This window comes from Loxodonta africana, chromosome 22 (genome assembly GCF_030014295.1).
Source record: "Loxodonta africana isolate mLoxAfr1 chromosome 22, mLoxAfr1.hap2, whole genome shotgun sequence".
Lineage (NCBI taxonomy): Eukaryota > Metazoa > Chordata > Mammalia > Proboscidea > Elephantidae > Loxodonta > Loxodonta africana.
Window position 1 is genome coordinate 38,677,920 of NC_087363.1, and position 20,657 is coordinate 38,698,576.

Consider the following 20,657-nt stretch of genomic DNA (forward strand, 5'->3'; position numbering starts at 1 on the left):
GAGTTCTGCCCATTCTACCCTCCAGTTTTATCCTCCTTTTCTACCACCACCACCCTACCTTGCAAGGACTACTATACCAAACCAAAAAGCCAAACCTATTGTCATGAATTCTGACTCATAGCGGCCTACTAGGACAGAGTAGAACTGCCCCATAGGGTTTCTAATGAGCAGCTGGTGGATTTGAACTGCTGACCTTAGGTTAGCAGCCAGCTCTTAACCACTGGCCACCAGGGCTCCTTGAAAATTATAGTAGCCTTCCAATTGGCTTCCAAGCCCCCTCCAGCCCACTCTTCACACTGCTATCTGAGTGATCTTTTACAACAGAAATAATGATCGTTACTCCCTCTGCAACCTTGTTGAAAAAAGGCTTCGATGGCTTTCGAAAGCTCTCAGATTAAAGCCCCAAATCCTTACCTTGGTGCTTGCCTACCTCTCTCCACCCTCACACATTCTACTCCACATTCATTCGTCTTTCTGAGCCCCATTCTGGCCATGCAAGCTCCACCTCTTGGACCTTTCAAGTCAGCCTTCAGATTTCAGCCCTAACACAGTAGACTAGATTTCTCCACATACAAGTTCTCCTAGCGCCACGTACCTCTCAGAGGAGCTCTTACTAACTGAAAATGTAATTTTGATTTTGTGCGATTCTTCCATTAACATTTTCCTTCTCTATCAGATTTCAAACTCCATGATGCCAGGGACCCCATTTGTCCCCACACTATGCTCCCAGTTCCTCCAACGGGGCCTGGAGCACGGAAAAAGCCTCAATACATAAATGACGAAAGAGTAACTGAATGAGGAAAATGATAATAATAAAAGGATGAGCTGATGGCTGCTTGGAGCCTCTTCAGTAATAATATCGGACACTAAATACGAACAGCCGCTGCCCGTTTCCCAGCAGTGGCTGAAAACCTGCTAGATCGGAGAAGGAAGGTCCGTCGACCCAAGGTACGGAGAACAGGTGCGTGACTCGGCGCGGCGGCCAGAAATCCGCTCAAACCTGCATTGCCACGGGGCCTTGCTTTCTAGAAAAAGGGGACATGCCAGGGAAGCACGGAGTGCATTGCCCGGAGGAGCCCACCTGGAGCACCGGTGCCACCAGCAGCCGCGCGGCTCAGCTCCTCTACCGACCGCGTGGGTGGGCGGGCTGGGGGCGGGGCCGTGCCTTTTCAGGCCCTCTTTCCGCCCCCTGCGGCGTGCGCGCGCCCGCACGGCCTCTCACCGCCTTGCGCGTGCGCCGCCGGTCGGGGGCGGAGGTTGTGGGCGGTGGCGGCGGGCGCACGCGCGCTCTCGCCCCCTCGCACCGCCTTGCGTTCCCGCGTTGGGGTTGAGGCGGCGGTAGCGGCGGCTGAGGCGGCGCGGGGGGAGGGCCGGGAGGGGGGCGTTTGGGGGGATGGACCGGGCGCGGCGGCCGCAGCGGCAGGAGCCAGCGCTTGAGCCCCAGCAACGGCGCTGGCGGAGACGCCACCTGCTCCTCCCCTCCCAGCCGGTGAGTGAGTGCCCCCGCCCCTGAGGATGGCGGCGGCCGCGGCCCCCTCACAACCCCTCTGTTGGTCGGGGGGAGAGTCCTGAGGGGAGCGTGGCCCGGCGGCGCCGCAGACGAGGGCCTGGCCTCCCGCTCGCGGCCTGGCGCCTCTCGGACCCTTGCTCGCCCCCGTCCGGGGCTGCAGCCCCGGGCCTAAGACTCGACCCCCGGCATCCCCGTTGGGCCTCTGCCCTTTCCCGGCTCGTTGCGCTGTCCTCTTTTCCCTGGGGTTTCTCTCCCCACTCCCATTACCTCCCCCCCCGCCCAGCATCCCTGTCCGGGGCCAAGGTGAGGGAGGGGCGTGTAAGGAGTTGTGCCGAGGCCCGAAGGACTGTTGGTGAGCTGGCTCCCATGGGGGGTCCTGGGTCTTAGGAGCCCTCGCTTGCTCTGGCGTCCCCAGTAGTTGGCCACTCGGGCTCTGCCAGTGCCACCTGAAACCGATGTTGCACCTTTTGTTTTGAATTTGAACTTGTCTTTTAAGGGGAGGAGGGAGCCTGCTGTGCTGGGAACGGGGAGACTAGGTGGTGTGAGGTGGGATGTGAGTCAGGGCTGGCTGGGCTTGGCCTCAGGGTGCCCTTTAGTAACCGTTTTAGGAAGGGGAAAGGTGTGCAGTAAGATGCCCCTTTCCTAAAACGCCAGAGATCCGTTTATAGCTTGCCAACCCAGCAAAGATGTGAACAGTGTTGGTCCTGGGGTTGGTTTGGGTTCATCCCTTGACAGCATTGATGGTAAGAATCCCCCAGGTGAATCTGTAGCAAGAGTTTGTTGAAGCAACCCCCACTCGAGTTTTGGCCATTTTTTCCCCCTTTTCTTTGGTGACAGATAACACAGTCTTGGTAAATCCTAGGCAGTGCTCTTTGCAGTTGCCTTTTCATTCGGATTTGTTTGTCATACAGGCAAGGAAAATGACCACAGACACACACTCTTTCTCTCACATGTACTCACACTCACTCACACTGTATCCCAGAACGGTTGGTTATAAATCTCACACACTCATGAGAGGTACCTGTACCATAAGCTTCTGTAAGAAAGGCCTGAATTCCTAAATTGGCTAATTCTTTAAAAAAGCATCCAGGGTTTAAAAAGCACGTAGCTGCTTTAGAGAAAGAGAACACAACTTTGATTTGATTATGCCTTCTGATCAGTATCTTAAATTTTAGGATTGGTTAATCCCAGTCTTTGTAGTATTTGGGTATAGAAGGTGTTGCAAATCCTAGAGGAAAGAACCTTATGAAAATATTGGGGTAGATACATTTTTTTCCTCCATTTGTAGATGGGAAGATTGATGCTTGAATTAGGAAGAGGTGGTAGTTTTAGTAGTGTCATGTAGCAAGTGATACTTCTGGGTGGGATTTCGATTTAACAATACCTTGTCCTCTACCAACAGAATTGACTTTTTTTTTTTTTTTTAAAAATCCGTCACCCACTCTCTGGCTAGTATAGAAAGATTAATAAGGCTGCTTCTGGTCTGTGGGTGGTAACCTTTAATTTCTAAAGATTTTCAGCTGTTTACAGAATAGGTTGCTGATGAGCATAGGAAAAATTTAGATATTAAAAATTCATTAACACATGATCTAGGTCTGTTAGAATTATGAGCACTTCTTAAGATTTGTTATAGTGCAAGTGCTGCGTACTTTGTATAGGAAATGAGATTTTTCAGTATTTGCATCCTAAGATAAACAGAGGCACAATCAACTTAAGGAATGTTGTGGCACCATGTAGTAGTTGAGAGAATCTTTTATGAGCAACAACAACAAAAAACTGTAGTTTACGATTTGATGAAGAACCCCAATAATCTGGACTAGTTGGTGGCCACCATTACTTTAAGCCTTTTTTCACTCACTGGAATAATTCCCTTTTCTGCAAGACTTTTTATGCCTATCATAAAACCTATAACGGCTGAAGACTGAAGTTAGACTCCTCAGAGTGGCATTTTTGGATCATTCATTAATTTATTCATCAAATATTTATTAGTCCATAACTTTGACCCAGGAATTTTTCTAGGTGTGGGCTACAGTGGGGGAATGTGTGTGTGGGAAGGAGGAATATACAATAAGCAAGCAAATAGACAAGGTAGCTTTAGATGATGGTACAAGCCAGAGGTCAGCAAACTTTTTCTGTTAAGGGCCAGATACCAGATAGTAAATATCTTTGTGGGCCATAAGGTCTCTATGTCTCAACTGCTCAACTCTTATGTTCCAATCAAACTTTGGATGCTGAAATTTGAATTTCATGTAATTTTCGTATATCACAAATACTATTTTGGTTTTATTTCCTCTAACGATTTAAAAATGTACAAACTGTTCTTAGCTCACAGGCCATACAAAAACACAGCAATCTCGATTTGGCTTGTGAGCTCTATTGGTGCCCCCAGTATAACCTATGAATAAAGTAAAAGAAGCCGATGCGACCAGAGTGAGTAACTAGGGTGGGTGGAGTTAGAGTTATCGGGGGAGGCCTCACTAAGGAGAAAGTATTTGAATTGTGGCCTAAAAGATAGAAGAGCTTTCCTGGCAGATGAAACGGCAGGTGCAAAGGCCACAGGTGGGAATGAGTATTCTTCCCCTGCATTAAACTTCCCCATATATCATGTCATCTTTTGTGTCTTTTCTCATTTTGTTTCTCTTAACTAGGTTGCTCTTCTCCTTTCATGTTTTAAAAGTCTACCCATTAGAGAATTTAAGGGTTGGAAGAGATCTTAACTTCTTCCAATTGCTGTTTTCTAAAATGTTCTCTGATTGTTCAGCCTCTATTTGAACAACTTTGGTGACAGAAAATTCATTATTTTGAGGCAGTCTGTACCACATTTGTTGTTAGTTCCTGTTGAGTTGGCTGTGACTCATGGTGATCCCATGAATGAAACACTGCCCAGTTCCGTACCACTGTCAAGAGCACTGGTGTGTTGGCTAATGTTATGTGTCAACTTGGCTGGGCCATAATTCCCAGTATTGTGTAATTGCCCTCCATTTTGTGATCTGATGTAATTGTCCTCCATTTTGTGGCATTATATAGTTATGTTTTGTAAACCCTAAACCTTTATATGTTAATGAGGCAGGATTAGTGTAGGGTGTATCTTGAGTCAAATTGCAGCCTTACTCAGGTCACATCCTTACTCAAGTCACCACCTTGCTGCAGTCATGCCCTTACTCAAATCACCGCCTTGTTCAAGTAAGGGAAATTTCCTTGAGGGTGAGGCTTCTATCCAATATATATGAATGCACTGGCAAAGCTCTCTTGCTCTGGATCTTGCATCTGGCTCATTGTCATCTGACCTCTGGTTCTTGGGACTTGAGCCAGCAGCCTGTTGTCCGACCTGCTGATTTTGGATTCTTCAGTGTCCACAGCCCTGTGAGCCAGCAGCTTATCATCTGACCTGATTTTCCAGCTTCTGCAGCCTTGTGAGCCAGCAGTCTGCCATCTGACCTGACTTGTTAGCTTCTGTAGCCCTGTGGGCCAGCAGCCTGTCAGCTGACCTGCCGATTTGGGTTCATCAGCCCCTGCAGCCATGTGAGTCAGGAGAAGCCTCTAGCCTGATGCCTGATCTACAGATTTGGGGTTTGTGAGTTGCCACAGCTGCATGAGTCATTTCCTAGAGATAAATCTCGCTCTCTCTCTGTGTATATATATTACGTATATATATATATGCACTTCACTTGTTTTGCTTTTCTGGAGAACCCTGCCTAAGACATTTGGTATTGAGGGTGGTTCTAGAAAACCAGAATTGTTAAGGATGAGTTTTCTAAATTGGTTCTCAAGTTTGGCTAATCTTAAAGGTGCTGGTGATTCTGCCTCCAGTAGTAAAGAAGACACTGCTAACCCATGGTGTGAGCTGGCAATAGCAAAATATCGCCACCAATAGCTCAATTTATTTGTTAGAAACAAAACACTGGGTAATTGCATACTGGACACTTTTCTATAATTTTGTCAAAATGAGAAGTATAGGGAAGCTGGTTGGTTGGTTGTACTTTTCACTAGACAAAGCGGTGAAAGAAAGAGATGAGCTCAGGGCTTCAGAGTCATAGCTCAAATGCTGCATAAAAGACATGAAAATGCCAATTGTGCCCTGAAAGAAAGCCTTCTTTCTTGTAGTAACAGAGCTGATGTTGCCGAAAATCAAACTCAGAGTCTTATGAGAAGACTGACTGAATTACAATGCCAGTTCAATTCCCAACCTTGAATGGTGTCTGAAGTTGAAGTGAGGGCATTGATTGGGAAGAAGTGGGAACCTGAAACTTGGGATGAGGACATGTGGACAGATAATCAGGAAGCTGGGGACACTGGGCCCCTCAATTCTGCTGAATCACTCTTCCCAACAGCACCACCCGTCCGTCTGAATAGATTACCCCATCTTTGTCTGGTAAGCCACCCTCTCTGGGAAATCCATGATCTCTTCCACCCCCATTTGATGAGATTGACTCAGCTGTGCCTGAAGCAGAGCTAATGCCAGGGGCATTCCCTGAGGCAGGTGCCTTATAAGAAGTTGCTGAATGTTCCCAGGATCCACTTCCACCACCCATTTTGTTTCTAGACCTATAACTAGATTTAAATCCCAGTGAGCCCCAAAAGGTAGAGTACAAAGTGTGACCCAGGAGGAGGTATGCTACACTCCAAAAGAACCATAACCAGTTGAGGTGCTTGCGGAGGGTAAAGGGAATACAGAATGGGTGGTGGAAGAAGGCAGTTCTAAATACCGGTTGTGACCACGTGACCAGTTGCAGAAACGAGGACTGTTTGTTATGGGATTTTCTTCCTTACTTTATCCATAACCAAAAAAAAAAAACCAAACCCAGTGCCCTCGAGTGGATTCAGAATTATTTTTGTTTCCTTCCCTCCCTCTTAAGATGTAAACAGGGCTAGCGTGGCCAGCATGCTTGAGTCCATTGTTGCCTTCTAACCTTGGGCATTCATCTACTAGTACTATGTCAGACAATAATCTTTTGTGATCCATACGTTTTACATTGGCTGATTTTTGGAAGCCCTTTTTTCCTACTCTTTCTTAGTCTGGAAGCTCCGCCGAAACCTGTCCAGTATGGGGGACGCTGCTTGTATACCTGTGGTATAGCTTCCAGCATCATAGCAACATACAAGCCACCACAGTATGACAAACAGACAAATGGTTGGTGGATACCACACACACCCACACACACCCATTTTTAGGTAGTATTGTTAAAATATTCTTCATGTTGTAATAGGATTCTCCCTCTCTACCCTCTCTCACTAATCCTACTTTATGCTCTCTCTGAGCCCAAGAAGTAAACCTGCAGTAAAGTTGCACCTCATCTCAGTATTAGGTTCTAAAGTTGGTGCATGAGGCAAAAATCACATCAGATGAAAACTGTACTTGAAAATACTTTAAATTGCCCAAAAAGTATAGTGTGCATTTTTTATTTTTAATGTGTAATATAAACTAAAAAATCCGTTGCCGTTTTCAAGTTTTTCCAACTCATAGTGACCGTATAGGACAGAGTAGAGCTGCCCCATAGGGTTTCCAAGGCTGTAATCTTTACTGAAGCTGAGTGCCACATCTTACTCCTGTGGAGTGGCTGGTGTGCTCAAACCTCCAACCGTCTGGTTAGTAGCTTTTCCACTGCGCCACCAGGGCTCCTCTTTTAATGTATAACCGTGTACGGTTCTTATGCACATTAAATGCTGAGAGCTACTGAGTTTGACTGAAGGAAGGAGCAAGAGGGAAATAAATTGGTATGTAAATATTTGGACTTTCAAACTATTTTGCTTTTTAAGACAGCTATAAAATCCCTAGCAGAGATTGGGGGATGGTAGGGAATATCTAATGTGTTCCTGCTTCTGTGTCAGGTTTATTTTATTCTATTTTTACGTTAAACCTCTCTTACATTAATAAATGTTTATAGATGTGTTTGTTATGAATATTAAATGAGATAATACGAAAGCATCTACACAAGGTGGTCAATAAATGTTTGCAGGATTTGAATTTGAATTTTTGCTTTCTTGGGCTCACGTACATACTGTCATTTGAAAAGTGGTTGAGAAAAACTTGGCCACCTGCTTCCTGTCTTTCCAAATTGGCGTTTCCTGTTGTGGCTCTACTAAACAGCTGTCACACTCTATATCCATAAGCATTGGTCAGATTTTACCAGAGGTCAGCTTGTAAGTTAATTGGGTATTTGAGGTAATTCTAGTAGCTTTTTTTTCTTTTTTAAAATGTTTTGTTGAGTTTTTGGTGAAAGTTTACACGGCAAGTTAGATTCCCACTTGACGATTTCCACACAGATTGTTCAGTGACATTAGTTACATTTATCACAATGGGTCAACATTGTCTGTGTTCAGTTTGTTCCCTTTCCAGTACTCTAGTTTCCCTGACCTCTTTCTTCTCATCTTTGCTTTTGAGTAATTGTTGACCTCTATTAGCTCTTCCACATGACTCTTGAAGTGTGTGAACACTGCTACTGTTTATCCCATTTAAGCCTTTACTTCTCATGACTAAATATTTTTATTTCTTTTAGTTTTGTCTTTTTTTGTTTTTTACCTTTCTTATTGTACTCTGTAAGCGTACCAGTTTATCATTGTTTCTCTTTTACTTTAGTACTTTGAAGTACATTTTAAGATACCAACTCAAGTTTTATCTCCTTGATGATGTCTTCCCTCACAATCTGAGACATATTACTTTTTTTAAACCAAATTTTAGATTTCTTTTTTTATTGTGGTAAATAGATATGTAACAAAACATTTGCCATTTCTTGGTCTAATATTCTTTATCTGTATTCCTCAATTTCATGTTCTAATATTTTATATTCCGTATCGTTTCATGAGGGTTTGTCTTACCTTGCAATGAGATGACAAGCTTCTTGAGGTCAAAGACCATGTTTTAAGCATCTTTTGTGTCCCAGACACAACAAGTAAAATTCCAGGCATGTAGTAAAAAAAGAATATTAACATTTGTTTAACGAAGTTTTTTTTAATTATTTTTTGTTGTTGAGAATATACGTAGCAAAAATACCCACCAAGTTTCTGCATGTACAATTCAGTGACGTGTTTTGAGTTGCTTTTGTCAATTTGATTCTATATAAATAGATCTTACAAGAGCATAAGGCTGAAGGCAGACATTCTTACTAGTTAAGCTAAAGTATTATTTGGTTTTCAGAAGACTTCAGGGGATATTTTTGGTTTAAAGACTATTTTAGGGCAATAGGTTCGGGTGTTTAATAAGCTTTATTTTAGAATAGTTTAGATGTACAGAATTATTGCAAAGATAGTACAGAGAATTCCTTTCTATCCCACACCCAGTTTCCCCTATTATTAACAACTTACATTAGATTAGGATGGTACATTTGTTACAATTAATGAGCCAATATTGGTATATTATTATTAACTAAGTCCATGCTTTTTTTGTATTTTTCTGGTTTTTACCTTATGTCTTTTTTTTTGTTCCAGGATCCCGTTCAGGATATCATATTACTTTTAGTGGCCGTGATTTCTAGGCTCCTCTTGATTGTGTCAATTTCCCAGACTGTCCTTGTTTTTGATGACCGTGGCTGTTTTTAAGATTACCAGTCAGGTATTTTGTAGAATGCCTCTCAGTTTGGGATTTGTCTGACGTTTTTCTTATGGTAGACTGGTATAATGTCTTTTTGAAAGGAACACAAACCGTGGAGGTTATCATGCCGTTTTTATGTACCATATGTATTAAGGATGCATACTGTCAATGTGTCTTATCAGTGTTGGTGTTAACCATAACCACTTGGCTTGAAGTAGTGTTTCCCAGGTTTCTCCACCATAAAGTTACTCATTTTTTTTCCTTTCCATACTATACTCTTTGGAAAGAAATCGCTATGCTTAGTCCACACTTAGAGAATGAATAATTCTGTTCTACCTCCTACATAAATTACTTTGGCTTCTGCATGGGAGATTTGTCTGTTCTCACCATTTATTTTTTATGCGATCATTTATTTATGTCACTATGGACTCATGAATATTCTATACTTGGGCTATAGTCCAATATGACTTTATTTATTTGATTGCTCAAATTGTTCCAGCTTTGGCCATTGGAAGCCTTTTAGTTGGCTCCTGTATCCTTTCTCTTTGACATACCCTCATCATTGTCTTTTTTTTTTTTTTGAGCACTTTCTTACTTTCTGGCAACATAGGATGCTTTAGGCTCATCTTTTATAGTTCCTGTCCCAGTCCTATAATCAATCATTTTTCCAAGAAGCCCTGGTTCCTTTTATTGGAGAATGGATTTAAAAACCAAGGTCTGGGTGTTAGATGTGCTTGTTATTATTGGGGTGTTGTTGCTCCTAGGCCCTCTCAGGTGATAGAGCAAGGAGATACATGCTTGTATACTAACTCATGTGTATGCACATATCTGTAAACATTTCCCTATGTAACTGTATATCTGTATTAAGCTAAACATGTGTTCATAGTGATGGCTCCACTTCTGTAATTCATTACCACATGGGTTAGAATTGCTTCACGCCACTTGGCTCTCACCATCTGCCACTCATTTACTTAATTCTTCAATTCCAATACATGTTTAGTGGTTTCAGAATTGTTAACCCATACTTTCTTGGGAAACAACTTTATCGACTCTGGTACTATGTTTATGTACTGTTCCTTTTACCTTTAGTGTTACCAGGGACAGATTACCCAGTAGGCGAGGTATGCATGGGTGAAAACAGGTGAAATTGTGCACTACAGGTTAGTAAGTAAGCACAAGTAAGCCTGTGAGTACCTTGCTTACTGGTTAATCCACCCCTGAGTGTTAGACTCAACTCATTTTCAAAGTTACTTAAGTCAGCACCTTATTCCTCACCCCTTTCAGTAAGATAGTTTCATACATTTGTAATACATTTAGTTTATTTTGCATTCCATCCTGGGATCCCTCTACCTCCTAAATGCTTATTTAATTACTTAATAATTTGCATATATTAAAGTTTATTCTTTGTGGCTTAAAGTTATGTGTTGAGCTTTGGCAAAATTTAGGTATATTGTGTTTACCATTATGGTATCATACGAGAATAGCTTCACCTATTCAATCCTCCTCCCACCAACCGCTGGCAGCTACTGATTTGTTTATTTTCTCTCTGCTTTTGCCTTTTTCCCAATGTCATGTTAGTATATTATATTTTAAAAAGCATTTTTGAGTGATTTTTATCAGTATAGCATTTTGTTAAGTAGTGGAACATACAAGTACTAGATAACTACCATTTGGAAAAATTTCTTTATGTAACATAAAATTTTCCATTTAAAATATATAATTTAGTGACTTTTGGTACATTCACAATGTTGTGCAATTACCACCACTATCTAATTCCAGAACATTGTCATTACCCCAGAAAGAAACCGATACCCGTTAAGCAGTCAGTCCCCATTTCCCCCTCCCCTAGCAACCAACAGCCTGCTTTCTGTCTCTATTCTAGACATTTCATACAAATGGAATCATACGATATGTGGCCTTTTGTGTCTAGCCCCTTTCACTTAGCATAATGTTTTCAAGGTTTATCCATGTTGTAGCATGTATCAATAGCTTATTCCTTTGTTATGGCTGAATAAAACTTCACTGTGTGGATATATTTCATTTTGTTAATCCATTCATCAGTTGATGGACATTTGGGCTGTTTCCACCTTTTAGCTATTATGAATAATGCTACTTTGAACATTCTTGTACAGTAATATTTCTTTGAACATACCTATTCAATTCTCTTGGGTATCTAGCATGTTTCTTTTGATACATTTTATTTTCATATTAAGAGAAAAGTTATCCAGTATCTTGGTTTGGGGTAAAGTACTGAAAGAACACTACATTTTCCTGACATTCTCTTGATATTCATTAGTGAATATTGAAATCACAGAATTTTCTGGTTGTCATTATACAGTAAAGAATTTTTGGTACAGATGGGATAACAGTAGGTAGCCTTCCTCTAGAATTCTGTCTGAGGAACATCCTAAATTATGTTGTGTACCATGCAGTTAACCTGTCTCAGAGTAGCAAATGATCTCTCACCGTGAAGTTGGATTGTAAAATCTGCTAGCGGTCCCAGGGAATCTCTGAGTGTATGCAATTCTGTGTTTACCGATATGTATTCAGAGGAATAGTAGGCAGGATTCCCATTTTGTAAATTATTGGCATCAGTGGTATTACAGAGGTTTTATTCTCGTTAACCACATTTCCCTTGAGGTTTGGGCTATAATAGAGTGACCTCAAATATTGGTGCTTTCTTTTCCTGTTTCAGTGCCTGACCCTGAAGCTTCGTCCTGCAGCTATTGCTTTGATGCTTTTCGCTTTGTCAAATTTGGTTTGCTCAGGAAGACTTGGCAGAAGTTTTCTTATTCTGCCAATTTGGGACAATCTGACCAGTTCATTGAACTGTAATGTTGTTATTCAGACTTCTTGAAGTCAAGGAGCTGTCTTTGTAACTTACTTCTAAGTGACTTTGGGGTTCCCTGAAGACAATGGAAAATAGATAAATTGTATATTGACCACGATCACACTTTATTGCAAAGTATTTCTTTGTAGGCATGTTTTTCAAAGGGTTTAAAAACCACCGTCTATAATAGAATGCCGGAGAAGGATGTGGCAGTCTGCTTCTGTAAAAATTACAGCTTTGGAAACACTTTGGGGCAGTTATATTCTGTCCTGTAGGGTCACTATGAGTTGAAATCAATTTGACAGCAGTGGGTGGGTATAATACAATGCTGGGCTGGGAACAAAGAAGATTTAATTTTAATTTTCCGGAAGACTCACTCTCTGTTATTGGATAACTTACACTTGAGGCTGGGCTTCTTTCTGTGGAAAAGAGATAGGATCAACTCTTTATAATTTACAGGAATGTCGTGATGGCAGTTGAGTTTTAGTAATCAAGTTTGATTTGTTTGAAAGATGGACATTTTGGAAGATAATGTGTATTGTGAAAATTCTTGTTAGAGCTCTTTATTTTAATAATGCAGATGAATCTTCATCATTATAATAAAGCCTTTGTCAAATACTGTATATTTTACTTATTTGTTATGTTTGCCGTTTACCGTGCTCCTCATTCTTTTGTGTAGCTCCATTTTCCTCCTGATTGAAGGATTTGTTTTTAACATTGCTTGTAGTACAGGTTTGTTGGTGATGAATTCTCTTTGCTTTTGTATATATGAAAAGTCTTTTAATTTGCCTTCATTTTTAAAAGCCATTTTACTGGGGACAGAAAGTTAGGTAGACAGGTTTTTTCTTTAAGATGCTGCCTCACTGTCCTCTGCTTTGCATTATTTTCGAAAAGAAGTCTGCTGTCAGACTTTATTTCTCTGTATATGTGTGTTTTTTCCCTCTGGCTGCTTTTAGGAGTTTCTCTTCAAGCAATTTGATTTTGATGTATGTTGGTGTAGTTGTAATTTTCCTCATTTTTCTTGTGCTTGGTGTTTGTTGAGCTTCTCACACCTGTGGGTTTATAGTTTTCACCAAATTTGGAAAATTTTTGGTCAAGATTTCTTAACATTGTCTTCCTCCTACTCCTCAGGGACTCCGGTCACACATATTATGGGTTACTTAAGGTTGTTCCATAACTCATTAATGTCCTGTTCATTTTTTCCTAGTGTTCTCATTTCTATTGCTGTGTGTTTAAATTCACTAATCTTTTCTTCTTCAGTGTCTTATCTGCTGTCAGTCCCACCCAGTGTATTTTTTATTTAAGACATTTATGTGTGTATATATATATATATATATATATAAGCTTTAGAACTTTGACTTGTATCTTTTTTGCATATTCATGTCTCTACTTAACATGCTCAGTGTTTACTTTTTTTTTTCAGTGTTTACTTTTTGAACCTGTGAAATGTAGTTATATTATTTAATATTCTTGTGTACTAATTTGGCCATTTGTGCCAATACTGGGTGTTTCTATTGATTGATTTTTTCCTTCTCATAATGGGTCATATTTTCCTGCCTCTTTGCGTGCCTGATAATTTTTGATTGGGTGGCAAAAAAAATTTTGCCTTTTTTGATGCTAGATTTTTTTGTATTATAAATATTCTTGAGCTTTGTTTGAGGGTACAGTTAAGTAATCTGGAAATAGTTTGAGCTTTCAGAGCTTGCTTTTAAGCTTTGTTAGGTGGAACGAGAGCAGTGGTTAATTTTGTCCAAAACTGAGGTCATACTCTTTTGAGTACTACTGATGCCTTATGAATTATGGGATTTTCCATTCTGGCTAGTGAGAACATGAACTATTCCTGGCCCCATGTAAGATTTGGAGATTGTTCCTTCTACTCCTTTCAGTTGGCGTCCTCCTCACCCCAGCCCTCACCTCTATCTTGGATAGTTCCTTCATATACATACATTGATCAGTAATCAACTGAAGACTTGAAGGAGACCCTTAGCAGATCACTGAATCACTCTCTGTCTCTGGGCAGCTCTCTCTTCTGCGGTACTCTACTTCGAGAACTCTAGCCACCTTGGCCTCCCTGCACTTCCAGTTCCTTCACTTCAACTCAGAGAGACTGCCGGACTCTGCCAGGGTTTCTCTCCCTGTGCTTTGGCCTGGAAACTCTCTCCAGGCATTAAACTGGGGCAGTGATTGGTTCTTCTTCTGTGCTGCCTGGTGTCTAAGGTCTGAAAACCATTCTTTCATATATTTTGTTGGTTTTTTTTAGTTGTGGGTGTGTGAATCCAGTCCTTGCTACTCCATCATGGCCAGAGCTTACTGTATATTCTGTAATTTATAGTTTGATAGAATTGTAGTGATATGGCTGTTATCAAGATCACTGCTTTAATTTGCTACTGAAATATATAGATTCCTAGTTCTATAAGATATCTAACCAGAAACCAAAAAAAAAAAAGACCTTTGGCTGTCAAGTTGATTCTGACTCATGGCGACCCCCATGTGTTACAGAGTAGAAGTGTTCCACAGGATTTTCTTGGCTGTAATCTTACAGAAGCAGATTGCCAGGCCTTTCTTCTGTAGTGCCACTAGGTGGATTCAAACAGCCAACCTTTCAGTTTCAAATTGGTTGTGCCACCCAGGGACTGTAAGAGTACACAGAACCACCCTATGTGTCAAATTAACTTTGATGTTCCTCATGCCAGAGCTACATATAAGTTTTTTGCATACGTTATTCTATATTTTATGCTGACATAGGCATGTGTATTAGTAGTTCTACAGCATTTGTTTTATAAGACCAGAATGCTTGGTCTTTTTGCCAAACTACCTAATGTTATATGTCTGTTTATGTTTGTTTGGTTGTGTGATATGGCCATCATCTTGAAAAAAAAAGAAACCAAAACAAGAATTAGATTTTTGTGTTTTCTTTAACACACAGCTTGTTTATTATTAATCAGAGAGCTGGATTACCTGCTGAGGTGTATCTTTTTTTTTTTTTAATTGTACTTTAGATGAAGGTTTACAGAACAAACTAGTTTCTCACATCAGTCTGTACACAAATTGTTCTATGACATTGGTTAACAACCCCACAACATGTCAGCACTCTCCCTTCTCAACCCTGGGTTCCCCATTACCAGCTTTTCTGTTCCCTCCTACCTTCTAGTCCTTGCCCCTGGGCTGGTGCGTCCCTTTAGTCTTGCTTTGTTCCATGGGCCTGTGCAGTCATTGCCTGAAGGGTGAACCTCAGGAGTGACCTCATCACTGAGCTGAAAGAGTGACCAGGGGCCATACTCTCAGGGTTTCTTCAGTCTCTGTCAGGCCATCAAGTCTGATCTTTGTTTTTGATTAGAATTTTGTTCTACATTTTTCTCCAGCTCTGCCTGGGACCCTCTATTTTGATCCCTGTCAGAGCAGTCACTGGTGGTAGCCGGGTACCATCTCACTGTTCTGGACTCAGTCTGGTGGAGGGTGTGGTAGATGTGGTCCATTAGTCCTTTGGACTAATCTTTCCCTTGTATCTTTAGTTTTCTTCATTCTTCTTGCTCCTGAAGGGGTGAGACCAGTGGAGTATCCTAGATGGCTGCTCACAGGCTTTTAAGATCCCAGATGCTACTCACCAAAGTACAGTGTAGAACATATTCTTTATAAACTACGTTATGCCAGTTGAGCTAGATAGTCCCGGAGATCATGGTCCCACAGCCCTTAGCTCAGCAATTCGGTCTGAGGTGTTATCTTTGATTGCTGCTCTCAGTGATAAGCCCCAGTGCCACCTGGACGTGGGTACTCCATGTAATCTATCTGTGTTTACTAGTGTCAACTTGAAAGATTTTATAGCCTAAGAACTGGTAATTATTTGTCAGCCAGTCATTTGGATTCAGTAGTATTTCTTTCTCCTTCTCTTGCTCCTCTGTCCCAGCAGGTGTTACTCTCTTGAGAAGACACACCCACAGTTAGTACTTCAGATGCTGACACTTGGTGAACAGCTGCTCTTAATCATAAGATTTAAAAGACACGGTGTTCACCCTCCCAGATTGGGTCTCTTTTCATATGGATCTTCTATGTCTTTTTTAAAAAGAACATTTTTCGGAAAACATTTTGGATTCAACTATTCATCCTCATCTATGCAAAGAAAGGAAAACTATTGCTGGGATTTTGAGGAGGTATGTCATTTTTCTTCTGCAAAGTTGCATCGCTTAGGTGTTCCAAGCAGTATGAAATGATGATATAACCGTCACTCTTTCCTCTAGAATTGAATTCTCATTTACTTACTTGTTCCTTTCTTTTATTCTTTCTTTTTCTACCAGTTGTCCAGCTCAAAAAAGTTTTATTCATGTGCATTATAAGAGTTCATTTCTTATATTGTTCCTGAATGTTATTGACACTGGGTTAGACTTAAAAGTAACTGGAAGCAGCTTGAATTTTTTTTTTTTTTACTTTTTTAAAATAATTTTTATTGAGCTTCAAGTGAACGTTTGCAAATCAAGTCAGTCTGTCACGTATAAGTTTATATACACCTTACTCCATACTCCCACTTGCTCTCCCCCTAATAGCAGCTTAAATTTTTATTCCTTACAATTGTGGCTTCAATGAAATGATTGGTTCCCATATTGTGTAGATAATGGATGGTTTGAGAGAGTTCAGAATCTTTAGCAAAGTATATAGCTATATGATTTTATAGTGTGGTTCAGTATCATCTATGAGAGGAAGTGTGATATAGTACAGTTTTGAACTAAGAATCGAGAGACTTCAGTCCCAGTTCTGACATTTTTAATGCCGTGCTTTAAGACTTAAAGTATATGTCTCCTCACTTCTAAAATGGGCTTATTGTTACTTGCTTTACACACCTAATGGGGTTGTTGAGGATCAGATGGGAAAATTTGTGTGAAAGACTATTTATCCATATAAAGGATTGTTATTGTAGAGAATTGTAGGCATATCTGTTCTTTCAGTCACTTAAAATTTTAATTTTTATTTCTCTTAAATATATCTGCAAACTTTTTGATGGTATACTACCATCATGAATCATATTTTTAAATCTCCGTACTTAATCATAAATAGTTGTTTTTACAGTGCCTGACACATGGGATCTCCATGAGTCAGAATTGGTTAGAAAGCAACTGGTTTTCTGTTTGTTTTTGAATTACATAATAGGTGTTCAGTATATTTTAAAAAGTGGACTTGTTGAATTTAATGCCAAAAAAGTCAATTTCTGTGGCAAGGAGTCATTTTATAAGATCTCTTGGATAGTGTTTTGAAGAGAAAGCTCATTTGTTTATTGTTTCATTCATTTAAAAATATTTATTGAATGCTTACTGTGTTCTGGACACTGGGGAAAAAAACAGACAAAAGTCTGTGCCTCTGTAGAGCTTACATTATGTATTGTATGGAGAGACAGAGTAAACAAAATAAGTAATAAATTTGTTAGTTGGGGACAGTTTCTAACAAGAAAAAAAAAACAGAAAAGTGGGGAATAGGGCATATCTATGGTAGGGATTAGGTGGCCGCAGATGGCCTCATAGAGACAGTGACATTTGAGGAAAGACTTGAAAGAGGTAGGAGGGTAAGCCATGCAGATATATAGAAGAACTTCCCAGGTACACGGAACGGCAAGTGCAAAGGCCCTGAGGCAGAAGCTTGCCTGGCATGTTTGCTGAATGGCGAGGGGAGGGTGGGTGCATATCTTGTGCTGGTTTATGGAAGTACTTTTTAAACTTAATATGCATATGAATTGACTTTGGGGATCTTGTTAAAATTCAGATTCTCATTTTGTAGCTCTGGGGTGGGGTCCATTTCTTATAGGCGCTCAGGTGATGCTAATTCTGCTGGTCCTTGGTAGGACCTTAGTTTTTACCTTGAGAGAGATGGAAAGTTTTTGGTGGGCTTTGGGCAGTGGAGTGACATGATCTGATTGACATTTTGTCATTAACACTATTCTGGCTGCTGTGTTGATAATAGACTGGTGGGGGATTGGGCAAGGGCAAAAACAGGAATACCAGTTACAAAGCTATTACCATAATCCAAGTGAGAGAAGATGATGTTTTGGATCATGTTGGGTGTAGCAGTGAATATGTTGTGAGGCTTGGTCTGATTCTGAGTATGTTTTTCAAGTAGAGTCAACAAATTTTGCTCATAGAATGGATGTGTGCTGTGAAAAGAAGAAATGAGTTAAAGACAGTGCTGAGGTTTTTGCTCCAAGTTCCTGGAATGACGCAGTTGCCATTTATTGAGTTGGGGAAGACTGAAGGAAGAACAAGTTTGGAGGGGAAGAAAAGGATTTTGGACATAAATTTGAGATGCCTAAGTTTTTTACTTTTTTTTTATTAGAGTTAATAGAGATATTGAGTAGGCAACTGGGTTTATGAATCTGGAATTCACGTGGGAGGACCTGCTGGAGGTATACATTTGAGTGTTGTTAACAAATAGATTAAAACCTTGAGACTGGATGAGATCACCAAGGGAGTACAGATTGAAGTGAGACAGAGTTGAGGAACTTAGAGTTTAGAGGACACGAAGGTGAGAAGGGGCCACCAGAGGAGACTTAGTAGGAGCAGCCAGAGAGGTAGGGAGTAAACCAGATGAGTTGGTATCCTGAAACCAAATGATGAAAGTGTTTCAAGGTGTAGGGATTGATCAACAGTGTCAAATACTACCGTTAAGATGAAGGCTGAGAATTAATCATTTGATTTAGCAGTCCAGAAGTTATTAGTAACCTTGGCATTTATGGAACACCTCTATTTCTCCTTTTATTTATTTAAAAAATATCTGTTCAGTACTCGAGTATGTGTTTGGCTCTTTTGTATATGCTGAAGGGTACTATGAACGTTTCTGCCGAAGTGGAGCTTCCGTTCTAGGGAAATGAAGTAACAGATTGAGGACAAGACTCGTTAGTGGTCTCAAACAAGTACTGGTGGTCTTAAAAGCAATGTGGGCATGTGGAAAACCCAAAGAAAATTGATGAGATGAACTTACCTTTCTGATAGTTAGGACCGTGCTCAAATATTGTGGAGAATGTAGAAAACAGAGTTAAGCAATTATCTGACAAACCTTGATTGTGAAAAGAGGTTCAGATGTGTTAAGTTTATGTTCTCCTTTTTATATTCTCAGATTCCTCAGTGGCAGTGTATGGGATTGATCCCATAGCAATTCAAGTCAGCAGACTTTTGAGTATCTGTTATGTGCAAGGCACTGTGCCAGGTGCTAGTAGTAAAACGTAACAATTTTTAGGACTTTGTAGAAATATCAGCTTTGACCCACATTTAAAATTCTCACATGCGCAATGTAAATGTAAAAGCAGTTTTAAAGTTTATTCCATTTTTATAATAGGAATATGTAAATATTGAAAAATTCAAAAGTGAAGAAATCTTTCATTTCTGATTCCCACCCCCATTTCTCCTTAGAAACAACCATTTTTTACCAGTTTTTTGCGTGTCCTTCCAGATTTTATATATGTATGCCTAGATGTATATATCAGGTGGCTAGTGGCGCAAACAGTTAAGCACTAGACTACTAGCTGAAAGGTTGGCTGTTCGAATCCACGCAGAGGTACCTCGGGAGACAGGCCTGACGATCTGCTTCCGAAAGGTTGCAGCCTTCAAAACCCTATGAAACAGTTCTAATGTGCACACGTGGGGTCACCATGAGTCAGAATCAACTCAGCAGCAGCCAGCAACAGCGGATATGTCTGTATCTCCCTCCTTTTAAGAAGGCAAATGCAGGGCCCACTATTGAAGTGGTCCCACACCTTCTTATTTTCTCATAAAATACATTGGTACTTATAAAGTTGCATTATTTTTTATTTTATAGATGCATAGTATGTTACATATTCACTATAATTTATTTCTTCAGGTTTTTCTAAATGCCTGCACTGCATTAATACGATGAATACTCGTCTGAGACCGCTAATAATTCTTGGCCCCAACCTGCAACTTCATTTCCACTAGAATTTAAGCTCCATTAATTCCATCTGTAGACATAGACTTTATCACTCAGGATACATTCAGTTGTAAATAATGGTAACAGTGAAGACTTCGTTGTTTCATAGAAGGGAAGCAAGGAGGTAGGCAGTTCAGACCTAGAGTTTTCCCTCTCTTTTTCTCCATCATCCTTAGTATGTTGGTTTTTCAGCATCCTCTTGTCACTTCATGGTTGCAGTATAGCTGCCTTAGCTCCAAGCAGGACAGCTAACTGCCTTCAAAGACAGAAAATTAGGGACAAAATATTTTTGTCATTTTAAATGAGAGAAAAATAATTCCCAGAAGTTAGCGTTTCACAGACTTTATTGTGCATAAGAATCACCTTGAGAGCTTGTTAAAATACAGATTCCTGGAATCTTCCACCAGAGATCATATTTCAAAGTTGGTTTGCAGTTGGACTAAGAATCGGTGTTTCTAACAAGCTCTCATGTGATGCTGATACTGTGGGTCAGCAGACCATGCTTGGAGTAACACTGCCCTGTGTGATGCCTCCTTACGTTTCAGTGAGGGTCATATCACTGTCACCGACCCCAGGGGAGTTTGGGAAAGTGATTATCTGGGGAAGAGAATAGGTAAACTGTAGTTGGCTTAGGCCAATCATGAGTTGTCTTTTGGGCTGAGCACATTATCACCCTGAATAAAATGTGAGCTCTGATAAATGAGAAAGAAGGAAGTAATGACTATTGGATTGACAACAGTGCCTAGCACTTTTACTATGGCAGATGATGCTGCGTGAATATCTGTGCTCCAGAGAAAAGGTAGATGCAATTAAATATTTTGTAGGTTGCTAAATTGTCCTCTAAAGTGTTAGAGTCAGTTTATATTCTC

General features: G+C 40.5%; 1 protein-coding gene across 6 annotated transcripts in view; it reads left to right on the forward strand.

Moving 5' to 3' along the window:
* Positions 1 to 20,657, forward strand: part of TMCC1 (transmembrane and coiled-coil domain family 1) — a 282,639-nt gene that overhangs the window by 22,873 nt on the left and 239,109 nt on the right. The window contains exons 1-2 of one of the 6 annotated variants that reach the window (XM_064274847.1): positions 1,474 to 1,489; positions 5,615 to 16,016. The exons of 1 other annotated variant lie outside the window; for it this stretch is intronic. The gene's annotated coding sequence lies outside the window, so the exon portion shown is untranslated. Of the gene's footprint in view, positions 1 to 676; positions 962 to 1,382; positions 1,490 to 1,625; positions 16,017 to 20,657 lie in introns of those variants that run through there. 4 more of the 6 variants (XM_023547876.2, XM_064274848.1, XM_003409745.4 and 1 more) reach the window with 4 other exon arrangements.